This window comes from Triturus cristatus, chromosome 6 (assembly GCF_964204655.1).
Source record: "Triturus cristatus chromosome 6, aTriCri1.1, whole genome shotgun sequence".
NCBI lineage: Eukaryota > Metazoa > Chordata > Amphibia > Caudata > Salamandridae > Triturus > Triturus cristatus.
In genome coordinates this window covers 350,961,974-350,978,840 of record NC_140589.1, presented here as the reverse complement: position 1 = coordinate 350,978,840, position 16,867 = coordinate 350,961,974, and positions in this window count along the sequence as shown.

The window sequence follows — 16,867 nt, the reverse complement described above, 5'->3', positions numbered from 1 at the left end:
AACGATGACATTCAGCAATGGTTCAGGGCCTACGAGGTCGCCATGACCTCCCATCGGGTCCCGCAGAAGGACTGGGGGGCAGGGTTGTGGGGACGGTTTCTGAGCGAAGGAAGAGACACCCTGCTCGACCTACCCCTCTCTCTGCAGACCTCCTACAGCCACATGAAAGAGGCTCTACTCACAAGGTACGGTCTCACCCCCGAGATGTACCGTCAGCGATTCCGGGACTGCAGGAAAATCCCGGGCACCACCTGGGTAGAATATGTAAACTTTTTTAGTCGGGCCTTCGATGGGTGGGTCAAGGGCAGCAAAGTCACCACTCTTGAGGAGCTCACCGACCTCCTATTGTGGGAACACCTGGCTGCGAACTGCTTTGTGGAACTACGCCAGCATCTGCTCGACAGCAAACTCACCGATCCCAGGAAGCTGGCGGTGGAAGCAGACCGCTGGACCAACACCCGGGTCACCCGGGGCATGGTAGGAGAATACCCCCGAGCCAGTCAGGGACCACCCCGCCAGAGAGGAGGGGGGAACCAGGGAGGCCAGAGAGAGTCCCAGCCTAGTCCTCCGAAGACCCAATCTCCACCTTTCCCAGCGCCCCCCGCACCAGTATCCGGACCACCCGGGAGACGGGGACACAGGGTAACCGTCACTTGCTTCCGTTGCCAGAAGCCCGGGCACTACGCCAATGACCCAGAGTGCCCCATGGCCACCCAAAACACCCCTGCAAGACAGATAGCCAACGTAGCTCTGGGGGAGGAGGTTGAGGAAACCGGGGAGTGGGAACCCGCAGCCATGGCCCTAGTATCCCTGGGAGATAGGGAGATGGTCGCTGGTAGCCTCCTGCCCTCCAACACGAAGAAATACGGGCAGCTCGTTAAGATCAATGGCCACCAAACAGAGGCCCTGCGGGACACCGGGGCCAGCATCACCGGTGTCCTCAGGCACTTAGTCCCCGAGGAGCAGATCCTCCCCAACGTCTTTTGCCCAGTCATTTCCGCCGATAATAGAGAGAGTATGTGTCAGGTAGCTCTGGTGCCGTTTGAGTGGGGTGGAGTAGTAGGTAAACTGAGGGTTGCCGTAAGAACCTCCCAGCCGGTCGACTGCCTCCTAGGGAACGACCTGGAGAGTTCGCCCTGGAAGCACGTCGAACGCAAGGCCCACCTAGAGATGATGGGGCTCCCCGCGTGGGTGTGCGCCACCACCCGATCTATGTCAGCCCGACTCACCCCCCTGGGAGAAGTCGAAGATGCCCCGACCGAAGAAGTCAGAGCAGTAACCCCCGAGGGTCCTCCCGTCCCCCCATCGGAGGGGCCCGTCGCCAGCGACGAGCCCTCCCTGTCCGACACCGCCCCGGTCCCTGAGTTAGGCGATCTACCCGAGTTGGCCCAATGGCGCCACGAGGGTGGGCCCACCCGGAAGGAGTTTTGCCGGGAGCAAGCCACCTGTCCTTCCCTAGTAGGACTACGGCGCCAGGCCGAGGGCCAAGCCGCAGGCGACCAAACTGGCACGCACCGAATTTATTGGGAAAATAGCATTTTGTATAGTGAGCAGAAGTCGGTGGAGCTGGGATCCGGACGGGTGCTGGTGGTACCCCTCCGCTTCCGAGACTTCCTCCTGGGCTTAGCCCACGACGTCCCCCTTGCCGGCCACCTGGGTCAAGACAAGACTTACAGCCGTCTCGTGACCCATTTTTACTGGCCTAAGATGAGAGCAGCCGTAGAAGCCCACTGCAAGTCCTGTCCCACGTGCCAAGCTAGCGGGAAGAGTGGGGGGAAGCGCAAGGCTCCCCTCCAACCCTTCCCGGTCGTCAGTACCCCCTTTGAACGAGTCGGGATCGACATCGTGGGGCCCCTGGACCTCCCTACCTCCCAAGGTCACCGTTTCATCCTGGTCCTGGTGGATCACGCCACACGATACCCTGAGGCGATCCCCCTACGCACCGTCACGGCCGTAGTGGGCCGGGCCCTGATGGGGATCTTTTCCCGGGTAGGGTTCCCCCGCGAGGTCGTGAGCGATCGCGGCACTAATTTTATCTCGAGGTACATGACGTCCCTGTGGCAACAATGTGGAGTGTCCTACAAATTCACTACCCCGTACCATCCCCAAGGGAACGGCCTAGTAGAGAGGTTTAACCGGACCCTGAAAGGGATGATCACCGGCCTAGAAGAGCCCCTCCGGCGTAAGTGGGACGTCCTGCTCCCCTGCCACTTGTTCGCTTACCGAGAGGTCCCCCAGAAGTCCCTAGGGTTCAGCCCGTTTGAGTTGCTCTATGGACACCCCGTCCGAGGTCCCCTCAGCTTGGTTAAGGAAGGGTGGGAGGCGGCACCCCAGACCACCCCACGAGATGTGTTCCACTATGTTCTGACCCTCCGGAACCAGACCAGGAAGTTCCGAGCGCTGGCCGAGGCCAACCTAGAGACAAGCCAAGAAGAGATGAAGCGCTGGTACGACCAGAATGCCACTCTGGTCGAGTTCCAGCCAGGCCAACAAGTATGGGTCATGGCTCCTGTGAAGCCAGGCGCCCTCCAGGACAGGTGGACCGGGCCCTACAAGGTGATCGAGCGGAAGAGCCCAGTCACATACTTGGTGGACGTCCAGTCGCCCCGGGATCCCCTCCGGTTCACGTGAACCGCCTCAAGCCTCACTTCGTGCGGACCGAACTAAGCCTCCTGCTGGCCACCGATGACGGGGCCGAAGATGAGTCCGATCCCCTCCCGGACCTCCTGTGTGTCAAGGAGCAGGATGGCTCCGTGGAGGGAGTGAATCTCTCCCCAGCTCTCACTGCCCAGCAACAAGAGGACTGCCGCCAGCTACTAGGACAATTTGCCGACCTCTTCTCCCTGATCCCCCGAGTTACCGACTGGTGCGTCCATGACGTGGACACTGGGGACAGCCCGCCGGTGAGACACCGAGCCTACCGGGTCCCGACCGGGTCCGGTCCTGCATTCAAGCTGAAGTCTCAAAGATGTTGACCATGGGAGTGATCAAGCCATCTGACAGTCCCTGGGCCAGCCCTGTGGTCCTGGTCCCGAAGGCAGCGGCCCCCGGTGTCGCCCCCGAGCTCCGGTTCTGTGTGGACTACCGGGGGCTCAATGACGTCACCCGAGCCGATGCGCACCCCATTCCACGGGCCGACGAGCTCATTGACCGACTCGGGGCAGCACGGTTCCTTAGCACCTTCGACCTCACCTGCGGATACTGGCAGATTGCGCTCACCGAGGGGGCCAAGGAGCGATCGGCCTTCTCCACCCCAGATGGGCATTACCGCTTCCGCGTAATGCCCTTCGGAATGAAGAATGCCCCGGCCACCTTCCAGCGACTGGTAAATAGAGTCCTGGCCGGGCTAGAACAGTTCAGCGCGGCCTATCTGGACGACATCGCCGTTTTCAGTTCCGGATGGAGTGAGCACCTCCAGCACCTCCGGAGGGTGCTAACCGCCCTGCGCCAGGCAGGCCTGACAGTAAAAGCCAGCAAGTGCCAAATTGGACAAGGATCAGTAGTCTACCTGGGGCACCAGGTCGGGAGTGGCCAGGTCGCCCCTCTACAACCAAAAATCGACGCCATCGTGGCCTGGGAACCCCCCACCACCCAAACGGAGGTCCGAGCCTTTCTGGGCCTCACTGGCTACTACCGCAGATTCATCAAGGTGTATGGCAGCCTTGTCGGCCCCCTCACAGAACTCACATCCAAAAAACAGCCAAAAAGGGTTCAGTGGACAACTGCCTGCCAGGAGGCGTTCGATGCCCTAAAGAAGGCCATGTGCACGGCCCCCGTCCTCCAGGCTCCCGACTACTCCAAGGAGTTTGTAGTCCAGACCGATGCCTCCGAGCATGGCATTGGGGCCGTCCTGTCCCAGATGAATGACCAAGGCCTGGACCAGCCCGTCGCCTTCCTCAGTCGGCGGCTGTTGCCCAGAGAACAGCGATGCAGTACCATTGAGCGCGAAGCCTTTGCCGTGGTCTGGGCACTCAAGAAACTACGCCCTTACCTGTTCGGCACACATTTCAAAGTCCAAACCGACCATCGGCCCTTGCGATGGCTCATGCAGATGCGGGGAGAAAACCCCAAGCTACTGCGGTGGTCAATCTCCCTTCAGGGGATGGATTTCACCGTGGAACACCGTCCTGGGACGGACCACGCCAACGCCGATGGCCTCTCCCGGTTCTTCCGCCTCAGCGAAGAGAACCCCCCAAGATGATGGGCAGTTCTCTCCGGCTTTCAGCTGGGGGGGACGCGTGTTGGACCCAGCCTCATAACATGGCCCTACTGGCCCCCACACCACCTAACCTGGTGCCGGCAGCCCCAATCCCCCGGCCTCACCAAGCCTCTCCACCAGAACACACGCACTCGACCCGGACACCCTCGTCCATGGCCTCTCCCCTTTCGGCCACCCCGGGCCCGCGTGCCCACTTCATGCACCAAGATGGCCGCCCGGCCCCAGCGCGACCCGGGCCTAGAGGCGCCACTCCGGCTGGAGGACATCACGCTTCCAGGGGTGAGAGAGGGAGGAGCAGTTTCTATCGCACCTCTGAACTCCCCTGGGACGATGGGTTTCGATCAGCCCTCCGGCCTCCCTGAAGGCTGGCTCCACGCCTGCTGGGTGTCTGGGACTCCTCCCGACCCGGCCATGAAAAGATCACAAGACAATGGCAGGAAAACCCCGACAAGCGACCCCCAGGTGACAAGACCCCTGCCTGGACAGACTCCGGACATCAAAGAGGGGTCGACCTATAACAAGGGGTGCTCTGGGACTGTCCGGCAGATTCGACGCTGGAACAACGAGAGCCTGCCGACGCGGTCGCGGCTCCTGGAACTTAGAACTACCTGAGCCCTGCTGAGTGACTCGCGGCTCCCTGAAGATCGTAAGACCTCCGAACTTGTACCTGAGCCTTGCTGAGTGACTGCGCGGCTCCCCGAAGATCGTACGACCTCCGACTTTGTACCTGAGCCCTGCTGAGTGACTCGCGGCTCCCCGAAGATCGTAAGACCTCTGAACTTGTACCTGAGCCCTGCTGAGTGACTCGCGGCTCCCTGCAGATCGTAAGACCTCCGAACTTGTACCTGAGCCCGCTGAGTGACTCGCGGCTTCCACAGACTCCACTGGTCCCGCCGGACCCCACGACAACCAGCCTACCCCCCAGCTCGAGGATTGTGAGCTGTGCGCCGGGTACATCCTCACCTTGAACTTTGTGCCAAAGACTGTCCCGCTACCCCCTATCCCTTCCGAGACTCATTGAGCCCGCGCTCTCCTTGTACATATTTGCAGTGCTAACCTATTTGATAAAGATTGGTTCTTGAGAACGCACGGTGTGTTGTTTCTGTGTCGCGTGGTGCTCGAAGAACGATCCTCGATACGAGACTTCTCCTCCTGAGGAGTCCCCCGCCAGTGCCCGGCTACGATACTTGAGGGTGGGTCTCAGGGTAGTCAGGACTCCCTTCCCGGGCTCCTCTGAGGTTGCCGTCTAACAATTGGCCTCCCAGCAGTGCCCAGACATATGAGGGGTGGGTGCAGAGGACTCCCAGCAGTGCCCAGACAAATGAGGGGTGGGTGCAGTGGCCTCCCAGCAGTGCCCAGACATATGAGGGGTGGGTGCAGTGGCCCCCCAGCAGTGCCCAGACATATGAGGGGTGGGTGCATATCACTGCCAGCAGTGCCCAGACATATGAGGGGTGGGTGCAGAGGACTCACAGCAGTGCCCAGACATATGAGGGGTGGGTGCATATCACTACCATCAGTGCCCAGACATATGAGGGGTGGGTGCAGTGGCCTCCCAGCAGTGCCCAGACATATGAGGGGTGGGTGCATATCACTCCCAGCAGTGCCCAGGCAAATGAGGGGTGGGTGCAGTGGCCTCCCAGCAGTGCCCAGACATATGAGAGGTGGGTGCAGTGGCCTCCCAGCAGTGCCCAGACACATGAGGGGTGGGTGCAGAGGACACCCAGCAGTGCCCAGATACATGAGGGGTGGGTGCAGAGGACTCCCAGCAGTGCCCAGACACATGAGGGGCGGGTGCAGAGGACTCCCAGCAGTGCCCAGACAAATGAGGGGTGGGTGCAGAGGACTCCCAGCAGTGCCCAGACACATGAGGGGTGGGTGCAACGGACTCCCAGCAGTGCCCAGACAAATGAGGGGTGGGTGCAGAGGACTCCCAGCAGTGCCCAGACACATGTGGGGTGGGTGCAGAGGACTCCCAGCAGTACCCAGACAAATGAGGGGTGAGTGCAGAGGACTCCCAGCAGTGGACAGACACATGAGGGGTGGGTGCAGTGGCCTCCCAGCAGTGCCCAGACATATGAGGGGTGGGTGCAGAGGACTACCATCAGTGCCCATACACATGAGGGGTGGGTGCAGAGGACTCCCAGCAGTGCCCAGACACTTGAGGGGTGGGTGCAGTGGCCTCCCAGCAGTGCCCAGACATATGAGGGGTGGGTGCATATCACTCCCAGCAGTGCCCAGACACATGAGGGGTGGGTGCAGAGGACTCCCAGCAGTGCCCAGACATATGAGGGGTGGGTGCATATCACTACCAGCAGTGCCCAGACACATGAGGGGTGGGTGCAGAGGACTCCCAGCAGTGCCCAGACATATGATGGGTGGGTGCATGTCACTATCATCAGTGCCCAGACATATGAGGGGTGGATGAAGTGGCCTCCCAGCAGTGCCCAGACATATGAGGGGTGGGTGCAGAGGACTCCCAGCAGTGCCCAGACAAATGAGGGGTGGGTGCAGAGGACTCCCAGCAGTGCCCAGACACATGAGGGGTGGGTGCAGAGGACTCCCAGCAGTGCCCAGACACATGAGGGGTGGGTGCAGAGGACTCCCAGCAGTGCACAGACATATGAGGGGTGGGTGCATATCACTACCAGCAGTGCCCAGACATATGAGGGGTGGGTGCAGTGGCCTCCCAGCAGTGCCCTGACATATGAGGGGTGGGTGCATATCACTACCATCAGTGCCCAGATATATGCGGGGTGGGTGCAGAGGACTCCCAGCAGTGGACAGACACATGAGGGGTGGGTGCAGTAGCCTCCCAGCAGTGCCCAGACATATGAGGGGTGGGTGCAAATCACTACCAGCAGTGCCCAGACATATGAGGGGTGGGTGCAGAGGACTCCCAGCAGTGCCCACACATATGAGGGTGGGTGAATATCGATACCATCAGTGCCCAGACATATGAGGGGTGGGTGCAGTGGCTTCCCAGTAGTGCCCAAACATATGAGGGGTGGGTGCATATCACTCCCAGCAGTGCCCAGACAAATGAGGGGTGGGTGCAGTGGCCTCCCAGCAGTGCCCAGACATATGAGGGGTGGGTGCAGTGGCCTCCCAGCAGTGCGCAGACATATGAGGGGTGGGTGCAGAGGACTCCCAGCAGTGCACAGACATATGAGGGGTGGGTGCATATCACTACCAGCAATGCCCAGACACATGAGGGGTGGGTGCAGAGGACTCCCAGCAGTGCCCAGACACATGAGGGGTGGGTGCAGAGGACTCCCAGCAGTGCCCAGACATATGAGGGGTGGGTCCATATCACTACCAGCAGTGCCCAGACATATGAGGGGTGGGTGCATATCACTACCATCAGTGCCCAGACATATGAGGGGTGGGTGCAGTGGCCTCCCAGCAGTGCCCAGACATATGAGGGGTGGGTGCAGTGGCCTCCCAGCAGTGCCCAGACATATGAGGGGTGGGTGCATATCACTCACAGCAGTGCCCAGACAAATGAGGGGTGGGTGCAGTGGCCTCCCAGCAGTGCCCAGGCATATGAGGGGTAGGTGCAGTGGCATCCCAGCAGTGCCCAGACATATGAGGGGTGGGTGCATATCATTCCCAGCAGTGCCCAGACAATGAGGGGTGGGTGCAGTGGCCTCCCATCAGTGCCCAGACATATGAGGGGTGGGTGCAGTGGCCTCCCAGCAGTGCCCAGACATATGAGGGGTGGGTGCAGAGGACTCCCAGCAGTGCCCAGACAAATGAGGGGTGGGTGCAGAGGACCCCCAGCAGTGCCCAGACAAATTAGGGGTGGGTGCAGAGGACTCCCAGAAGTGCCCAGACACATGAGGGGTGGGTGCAGTGGACTCCCAGCAGTGCCCAGACAAATGAGGGGTGGGTGCAGAGGACTCCCAGCAGTGCACAGACACATGATGGGTGGGTGCAGAGGACTCCCAGCAGTGCCCAGACACATGTGGGGTGGGTGCAGAGGACTCCCAGCAGTACCCAGACAAATGAGGGGTGGGGGCAGAGGACTCCCAGCAGTGGACAGACACATGAGGGGTGGGTGCAGTGGCCTCCCAGCAGTGCCCAGACATATGAGGGGTGGGTGCAGAGGACTACCATCAGTGCCCATACACATGAGGGGTGGGTGCAGAGGACTCCCAGCAGTGCCCAGTCACTTGAGGGGTGGGTGCAGTGGCCTCCCAGCAGTGCCCAGACATATGAGGGGTGGGTGCATATCACTCCCAGCAGTGCCCAGACACATGAGGGGTGGGTGCAGAGGACTCCCAGCAGTGCCCAGACATATGAGGGGTGGGTGCATATCACTACCAGCAGTGCCCAGACACATGAGGGGTGGGTGCAGAGGACTCCCAGCAGTGCCCAGACATATGAGGGGTGGGTGCATGTCACTACCATCAGTGCCCAGACATATGAGGGGTGGATGAAGTGGCCTCCCAGCAGTGCCCAGACATATGAGGGGTGGGTGCAGAGGACTCCCAGCAGTGCCCAGACAAATGAGGGGTGGGTGCAGAGGACTCCCAGCAGTGCCCAGACACATGAGGGGTGGGTGCAGAGGACTCCCAGCAGTGCCCAGACACATGAGGGGTGGGTGCAGAGGACTCCCAGCAGTGCACAGACATATGAGGGGTGGGTGCATATCACTACCAGCAGTGCCCAGACATATGAGGGGTGGGTGCAGAGGACTCGCAGCAGTGCCCAGACAAATGAGGGGTGGGTGCATATCACTACCATCAGTGCCCAGACATATGAGGGGTGGGTGCATTGGCCTCCCAGCAGTGCCCAGACATATGAGGGGTGGGTGGAGAGGACTCCCAGCAGTGGACAGACACATGAGGGGTGGGTGCAGTGGCCTCCCAGCAGTGCCCAGACCTATGAGGGGTGGGTGCAGAGGACTACCATCAGTGCCCAGACACATGAGGGGTGGGTGCAGAGGACTCCCAGCAGTGCCCAGACATTTGAAGGGTGGGTGCAGTGGCCTCCCAGCAGTGCCCAGACATATGAGGGGTGGGTGCAGAGGACTCCCAGCAGTGGACAGACACATGAGGGGTGGGTGCAGTGGCCTCCCAGCAGTGCCCAGACATATGAGGGGTGGGTGCAGAGGACTACCATCAGTGCCCAGACACATGAGGGGTGGGTGCAGAGGACTCCCAGCAGTGCCCAGACATTTGAAGGGTGGGTGCAGTGGCCTCCCAGCAGTGCCCAGACATATGAGGGGTGGGTGCAGAGGACTCCCAGCAGTGGACAGACACATGAGGGGTGGGTGCAGTGGCCTCCCAGCAGTGCCCAGACATATGAGGGGTGGGTGCAGAGGACTACCATCAGTGCCCAGACACATGAGGGGTGGGTGCAGAGGACTCCCAGCAGTGCCCAGACATTTGAAGGGTGGGTGCAGTGGCCTCCCAGCAGTGCCCAGACATATGAGGGGTGGGTGCATATCACTCCCAGCAGTGACCAGACACATGAGGGGTGGGTGCAGAGGACTCCCAGCAGTGGACATACACATGAGGGGTGCGTGCAGTGGCCTCCCAGCAGTGCCCAGACATATGAGGGGTGGGTGCAGAGGACTACCATCAGTGCCCAGACACATGAGGGGTGGGTGCAGAGGACTCCCAGCAGTGCCCAGACATTTGAAGGGTGGGTGCAGTGGCCTCCCAGCAGTGCCCAGACATATGAGGGGTGGGTGCATATCACTCCCAGCAGTGACCAGACACATGAGGGGTGGGTGCAGAGGACTCCCAGCAGTGCCCAGACATGTGAGGTGTGGGTGCATATCACTACCAGCAGTGACCAGACACATGAGGGGTGGGTGCAGAGGACTCCCAGCAGTACCCAGACATATGAGTAGTGGGTGCATATCACTACCATCAGTGCCCAGGCATATGAGGGGTGGGTGCAGTGGCCTCCCAGCAGTGCCCAGACATATGAGGGGTGGGTGCAGAGGACTCCCAGCAGTGCCCAGACAAATGAGGGGTGGGTGCAAAGGACTCCCAGCAGTTCCCAGACACATGAGGGGTGGGTGCAGAGGACTCCCAGCAGTGCCCAGACAAATGAGGGGTGGGTGCAGAGGGCTCCCAGCAGTGCACTGACATATGAGGGGTAGGTGCATATCACTATCATCAGTGCCCAGACATATGAGGGGTGGGTGCAGTGGCCTCCCAGCCGTGCCCAGACATATGAGGGGTGGGTGCATATCACTACCATCAGTGCCCGGACATATGAGGGGTGGGTGCAGTGGCCTCCCAGCAGTGCCCAGACATATGAGGAGTGGGTGCAGTGGCCTCCCAGCAGTGCCCAGACATATGAGGGGTGGGTGCGTGTTGGACCCGGCCCTCGTAACATAGTCAGACCTGACCCCTGCACCTCACACCAGCCCCAAGCCCCTGGCCTAGCTGATCCTTCCCACCAGAACACACGCACCTGACCCGGACTTCCCCCGTCCATAGGCCTTCCTCCTTCGGCCACCCCGGGCCCGCGTGCCCACTGCATGCACCAAGATGGCCGCCCGGCCCCAGCGCGACCCTAGCCTACAGGCGCCACTCCGGCTGGAGGACATCGCGCCCCCCTTGGGATGAGAGAGGGAGGAGCAGTTTCCATCACACCTCTGCGCTTCCCTGGGACGGTGGGTTTCGATCGACCTGCCGGCCTCCCTGAGGGCTGGCTCCACGCCTGCTGGGTGTCTGGGGCTCCTCCCGACCCGGCCCTGAAAGGATCAAAGGACAATGGCAGGAAACCCCCAACAAGCGACCCCCAGGTGACAAGACCCCTGCCTGCACAGACTCCGGACATCAAAGAGGAGTCGCCCTATAACAAGGGGTGCTCTGGGACTGTCCGGCAGATTCGCCTTGGAACCACCTGAGCCCTGCTGAGTGACTCGCGGCTCCCTGAAAGATCGTAAGACCTCCGAACTTGTGCTTGAGCCCTGCTGAGTGACTCGCGGCTCCCTGAAGATCGTAAGACCTCCGAACTCGTGCTTGAGCCCTGCTGAGTGACTCGCGGCTCCCTGAAGATCGTAAGACCTCCGAACTTGTGCTTGAGCCCTGCTGAGTGACTCGCGGCTCCCTGAAGATCGTAAGACCTCCGAACTTGTGCTGGAGCCCTGCTGAGTGACTCGCGGCTCCCTGAAGATCGTAAGACCTCCGAACTTGTACTCGAGCCTGCTGAGTATCTCGCAGTGCCCACAGACTCCCTTGGTCCCGCCGGACCCCACGACGACAAGCGTATCCCCCAGCTCGAGGATTGTGAGCTGTGCGCCGGATACGCTCCTGCATTTGATCCATTCCCCCCAAAGACTGTCCCGCTACCTCCTAACCCCCCTCCAAGACTTTGTGAGCCCGCGCTCCACTTGTATATATATTGCCTTGCGGATCATAAAGATCTTACCACTCCGATCTGATAAAGATTTGCTCTTAAGAACTCTCGGTGTTGTGTCTCTTTGTCGTGTGGTGCCGAGTGTACGATCCTAGATACGAGATTCCTCCCCTGAGGAGTCTCCCACCAGTGCCCGGCTACGATACTTCGAGGGTTGGTCTCAGGCCAGTCAGGGCCCCCTCCGGGCCCCTCTGAGGTCGCCTTCTAACATTGGTGGCAAGCGACGGGATTCGGGCCCATAATCTAGAGATCGTACCGTAAACGGCTGACCCACTACCGACAAAGATGGCAGAAGGAAGCGCCGTGGTTCTCGTAGAAGACGACGCCAGCACCGTGTTCCAGGTGGAACAGCTGGAAGATTACACTCACAGAGAACTAAAGCAATTCTGTAAGGAACTCAGAATCGCTACCACTGGTCTCAACACCAAAGAAGATATGCAAAAGGCACTGAAAGCTTGGGTGGATTCTGGAGCCTCCCGCCCAGAAGGAGCGGTGGAGCCCCACGACGAAGCAGGACCCTCCCAAGGAGAACGCAGCAGCAACCAGGTGCGAGGCTTCGTACCAGACGGGGGCCTATCCCTGGAGGAACTCGCAGACAGAGAAAAAAGTCGCCATTACGAGCTCGAATTAGCCAAACTCAAAATTGAGGGCGAATTGAAATTAGCCGAGAAAAAGCTAGCAGTAGAACAGTTGCGAGTGCAAGGAGAACTGGAGGAGAAGAAACTCCAACGAGAACACGAGGGAAGGAGACTTCAACTAGAACATGAACGCAGCTTGAAGGAGATAGAACTGAAAGCAAGAAGCGAAGAAGCGCGGCCCCCGGGGAACCGGGAGGCGGCCGCCCCGACGGAACAGAAGGTCCACATCCCCAAGGATGTGGTCAAGGAATATTACAAGAATGATGACATTCAGCAGTGGTTTCGGGCCTACGAGGTCGCCATGACCTCCCATCGGGTCCCGCAGACGGATTGGGGGGCTGGGCTATGGGGACGGTTTCTGAGCGAAGGGAGAGATACCCTGCTCGACCTACCCACCTCCATGCAGACCTCCTATGAACACATGAAAGCGGCCCTCCTCACAAGGTACGGCCTCACCCCGGAGATGTACCGCCAGCGGTTCCGGGACTGCAGGAAGATCCCGGGTACCACCTGGGTGGAATATGTGAATTTCTTCAGCCGTGCCTTCGATGGGTGGATCAAGGGCAGCAAGGTAACCACCCTGGAAGAACTAACCGACCTTATGTTATGGGAACACCTGGCTGCCAACTGCTTTGTGGAACTACGCCAGCATCTGCTCGACAGCAAGCTCACGGACCCGAGAAAGCTGGCTGTCGAGGCGGATCGCTGGACCAACACCCGGGTCTCCCGGGGCCCTGTAGGAGAGTACCCCCGAGCCAGTCAGGGACCACCCCGCCAGAGAGGGGGGGGAAACCAGGGAGGGCAGAGAGAGCCCCAGACTAGTCCCCCGAAGTCCCAACCTCCGCCTTTCCCGGCACCCCCACCAGCTGTATCCGGCCCCCCCCTGAGACGGGGGCACCGGGTAACCATCACTTGTTTCCGTTGCCAGAAGCCCGGGCATTACGCCAACGACCCTGAATTCCCCATGGCCCCACGCACCAACCAGGCAGCACCCCCCGCTAGACAGATAGCCAATGTAGCCCTGGGGGAGGAGGTTGAGGAGGCCGAGGAGTGGGAACCAGCCGCTATGGCCCTAGTATCCTTAGGGGATAGGGAGATGGTCCCTGGGAGCCTCCTGCCCTCTAACACAAAGAAATATGGCCAGCTCGTCACGATCAATGGCCACCAAGTAGAAGCCCTCCGCGACACCGGGGCCAGCATCACTGGTGTCCTCAGCCATTTAGTCCACGAGGACCAGGTCCTCCCCAACGTATTTTGCCCTGTCATTTCAGCCGACAACACAGAAAGCCTATGTAAGGTAGCCCTGGTGCCCTTCGAGTGGGGAGGGGTGGTCGGTAAACTGAAGGTCGCAGTGAGAACATCCCAGCCCGTCGACTGTCTCCTGGGGAACGACCTGGAAAGTTCCCCCTGGGGGCAAGTTGAGCGCAAGACCCACCTAGGGATGATGGGCCTCCCTGAGTGGGTGTGCGCCACCACTCGATCCATGGCGGCTCGACTGACCCCCCTGAGGGACGTCAACGACGCCCCAACCCCTGAAGATGGGATGGTCCCAGCCGAGGGCCCCCACATCCCCCCACCGGAAGAGTCGCTCGCCAGTAACGACCCGCCGGCTTCCGACTCCACCTCAGACACCGAGTTAGGCGATCTGCCCGAATTAGCACAGTGGCGCCATGAAGGGGGCCCCTCCCGAGAGGAGTTCTGCCGAGAGCAGGCTACCTGTCCCTCCCTGGTCGGGCCCTGGCAACAGGCAGAGGCCCAGGCCGCAGGCGACCAGACGGGGACGCACCGGGTCTATTGGGAGAATGACCTTCTGTACAGCGAACAGAAGTCGGTGGAGCTAGGGTCCGGCCGGGTGCTGGTGGTACCACTACGCTTCCGAAACCTCCTCCTGGGCTTGGCCCACGACGTCCCCCTCGCAGGCCACTTGGGTCAGGACAAAACATACAGTCGCCTCGTGACTCACTTCTACTGGCCTAGAATGAAAGCAGATGTAGAAGCCCACTGCAAGTCCTGTCCCACGTGCCAGGCCAGTGGGAAGAGTGGAGGGAAGCGCAAGGCTCCCCTCCAGCCCTTCCCTGTCGTCAGTACCCCTTTTGAGCGGGTCGGGATCGACATTGTGGGACCTCTGGACCCCCCAACTTCCCAGGGGCACCGGTTCATCCTCGTCCTGGTGGACCATGCCACTCGTTACCCTGAGGCCATTCCCCTGCACACCGTCACGGCCCCCGTGGTGGGCCGGGCGCTGATGGGGATCTTCTCCCGCATGGGTTTTCCCCGCGAGGTCGTGAGCGATCGCGGGACCAACTTTATCTCCCGATACATGAGGTCCTTATGGCAACAGTGCGGGGTGTCCTACAAGTTCACCACCCCGTACCACCCCCAAGGAAACGGCCTGGTAGAGCGGTTTAACCGGACTCTGAAGGGGATGATCGCGGGCCTGGAAGAGCCCCTCCGGCGTAAGTGGGACCTCCTGCTCCCCTGCCTCCTATTCGCATACCGAGAAGTTCCCCAGAAATCCTTGGGTTTCAGCCCCTTCGAGTTACTCTACGGGCACCCCGTCAGGGGGCCCCTCAGCCTGGTCAAAGAAGAGTGGGAGGCGGCGCCCCTAGGCACCCCCCGAGACGTGTTCCGTTACGTCCTGACCCTCCGCAATCAGACTAGGAGGTTCCGGGAGTTGGCAGAGGCCAATCTGGAGGCGAGTCAGGAGGAGATGAAGCGCTGGTACGACCAGAACGCCGCACTAGTAGAGTTTCAGCCGGGCCAGCTGGTGTGGGTCATGGCCCCCGTGAAACCCTGCGCGCTCCAGGATAAATGGACCGGGCCCTTCAAAGTAGTTGAGCGAAAGAGCCCGGTCACGTACTTGGTAGACGTCCAGTCACCCCGGGACCCCCTCCGGGTCCTCCACGTGAACCGCCTCAAGCCCCACTTTGTGCGGACAGAGCTGAGCCTCCTACTGGCCACTGACGACGGGTCCGAAGAAGAGTCGGATCCTCTCCCGGATCTTCTATGCACCAAGGAGAGGGACGGCTCCGTAGAAGGAGTGAACCTCTCCCCGTCTCTCACGTCCCAGCAACGTGAGGATTGCCGCCAGCTCCTAGGGCAGTTTCCGGACCTTTTCTCCCTGGTCCCCAAGGTCACCGACTAGTGTGTCCATGACGTGGATACCGGAGACAGCCCACCAGTGAGACACCGAGCCTACCGAGTCCCCGATCGGGTCCGGTCCTGTATCCAAGCCGAAGTCTCGAAAATGTTGACCCTAGGCGTGATCGAACCCTCAGACAGCCCCTGGGCCAGCCCCGTGGTCCTGGTCCCAAAAGCAGCCGCCCACGGGGTCGCCCCGGAACTCCGCTTTTGCGTGGACTACCGGGGACTCAATGAGGTCACCCGAGCCGATGCCCACCCCATTCCCCGAGCCGACGAGCTCATTGACCGGCTCGGAGCTGCACGGTTCCTCAGCACCTTCGATCTCACCTGCGGCTACTGGCAAATTGCGCTCACAGAGGGAGCCAAGGAGCGGTCTGCCTTCTCCACCCCGGATGGGCACTATCGCTTTCGCGTAATGCCATTCGGGATGAAAAATGCCCCGGCCACCTTCCAGCGACTGGTAAATAGAGTCCTGGCCGGGCTGGAAAAATTCAGCGCTGCATATCTCGACGATATCGCAGTTTTTAGTTCCGAATGGAGTGAGCACCTCCAACACCTTCGGAGGGTGCTAACCGCCCTACGCCAGGCGGGCCTCACCGTGAAAGCCAGCAAATGCCAGATTGGGCAAGGTTCGGTAACCTACCTGGGGCACCAGGTCGGAAGCGGGCAGGTCGCCCCTCTACAGCCCAAAATCGACGCCATCCTAGCCTGGGAGCCCCCCACCACCCAAACAGAGGTCCGAGCCTTTCTGGGCCTCACGGGCTACTATCGGAGATTCATCCGGAATTACGGCAGCCTGGTCGGTCCCCTCACGGGACTCACGTCCAAGAAGCAGCCCAAGAAGATACAGTGGTCCCCTGCCTGCCAAGAGGCGTTCAATGCCCTGAAAACGGCCATGTGTACGGCCCCCGTCCTCCAGGCCCCCGACTACTCCAAAGAGTTTGTGGTACAAACTGATGCCTCCGAGCATGGCATCGGGGCCATCCTCTCCCAAGTAAATGACCAGGGTCTGGACCAGCCCGTGGCCTTCCTCAGCCGAAGGCTGCTGCCCCGGGAACAGAGATGGAGTACCATCGAGCGCGAGGCGTTCGCAGTAGTCTGGGCCCTCAAGAAGCTACGCCCTTACCTGTTCGGCACCCATTTCAGGGTCCAGACCGACCATCGCCCCTTGCGATGGCTCATGCAGATGCGAGGAGAAAACCCCAAGCTTCTGCGGTGGTCAACCTCCCTCCAGGGGATGGATTTCACCGTGGAACATCGCCCTGGTACGGACCACGCCAACGCCGATGGCCTCTCCCGATTCTTCCACCTCAGCGAAGAGAACCCCCAAGAAGATGGGTAGTTCTCTCCGGCTTTCAGCTGGGGGGGACGCGTGTTGGACCCGGCCCTCGTAACATAGTCAGACCTGACCCCTGCACCTCACACCAGCCCCGAGCCCCTGGCCTAGCCGATCCTTCCCACCAGAACACACGCACCCGAC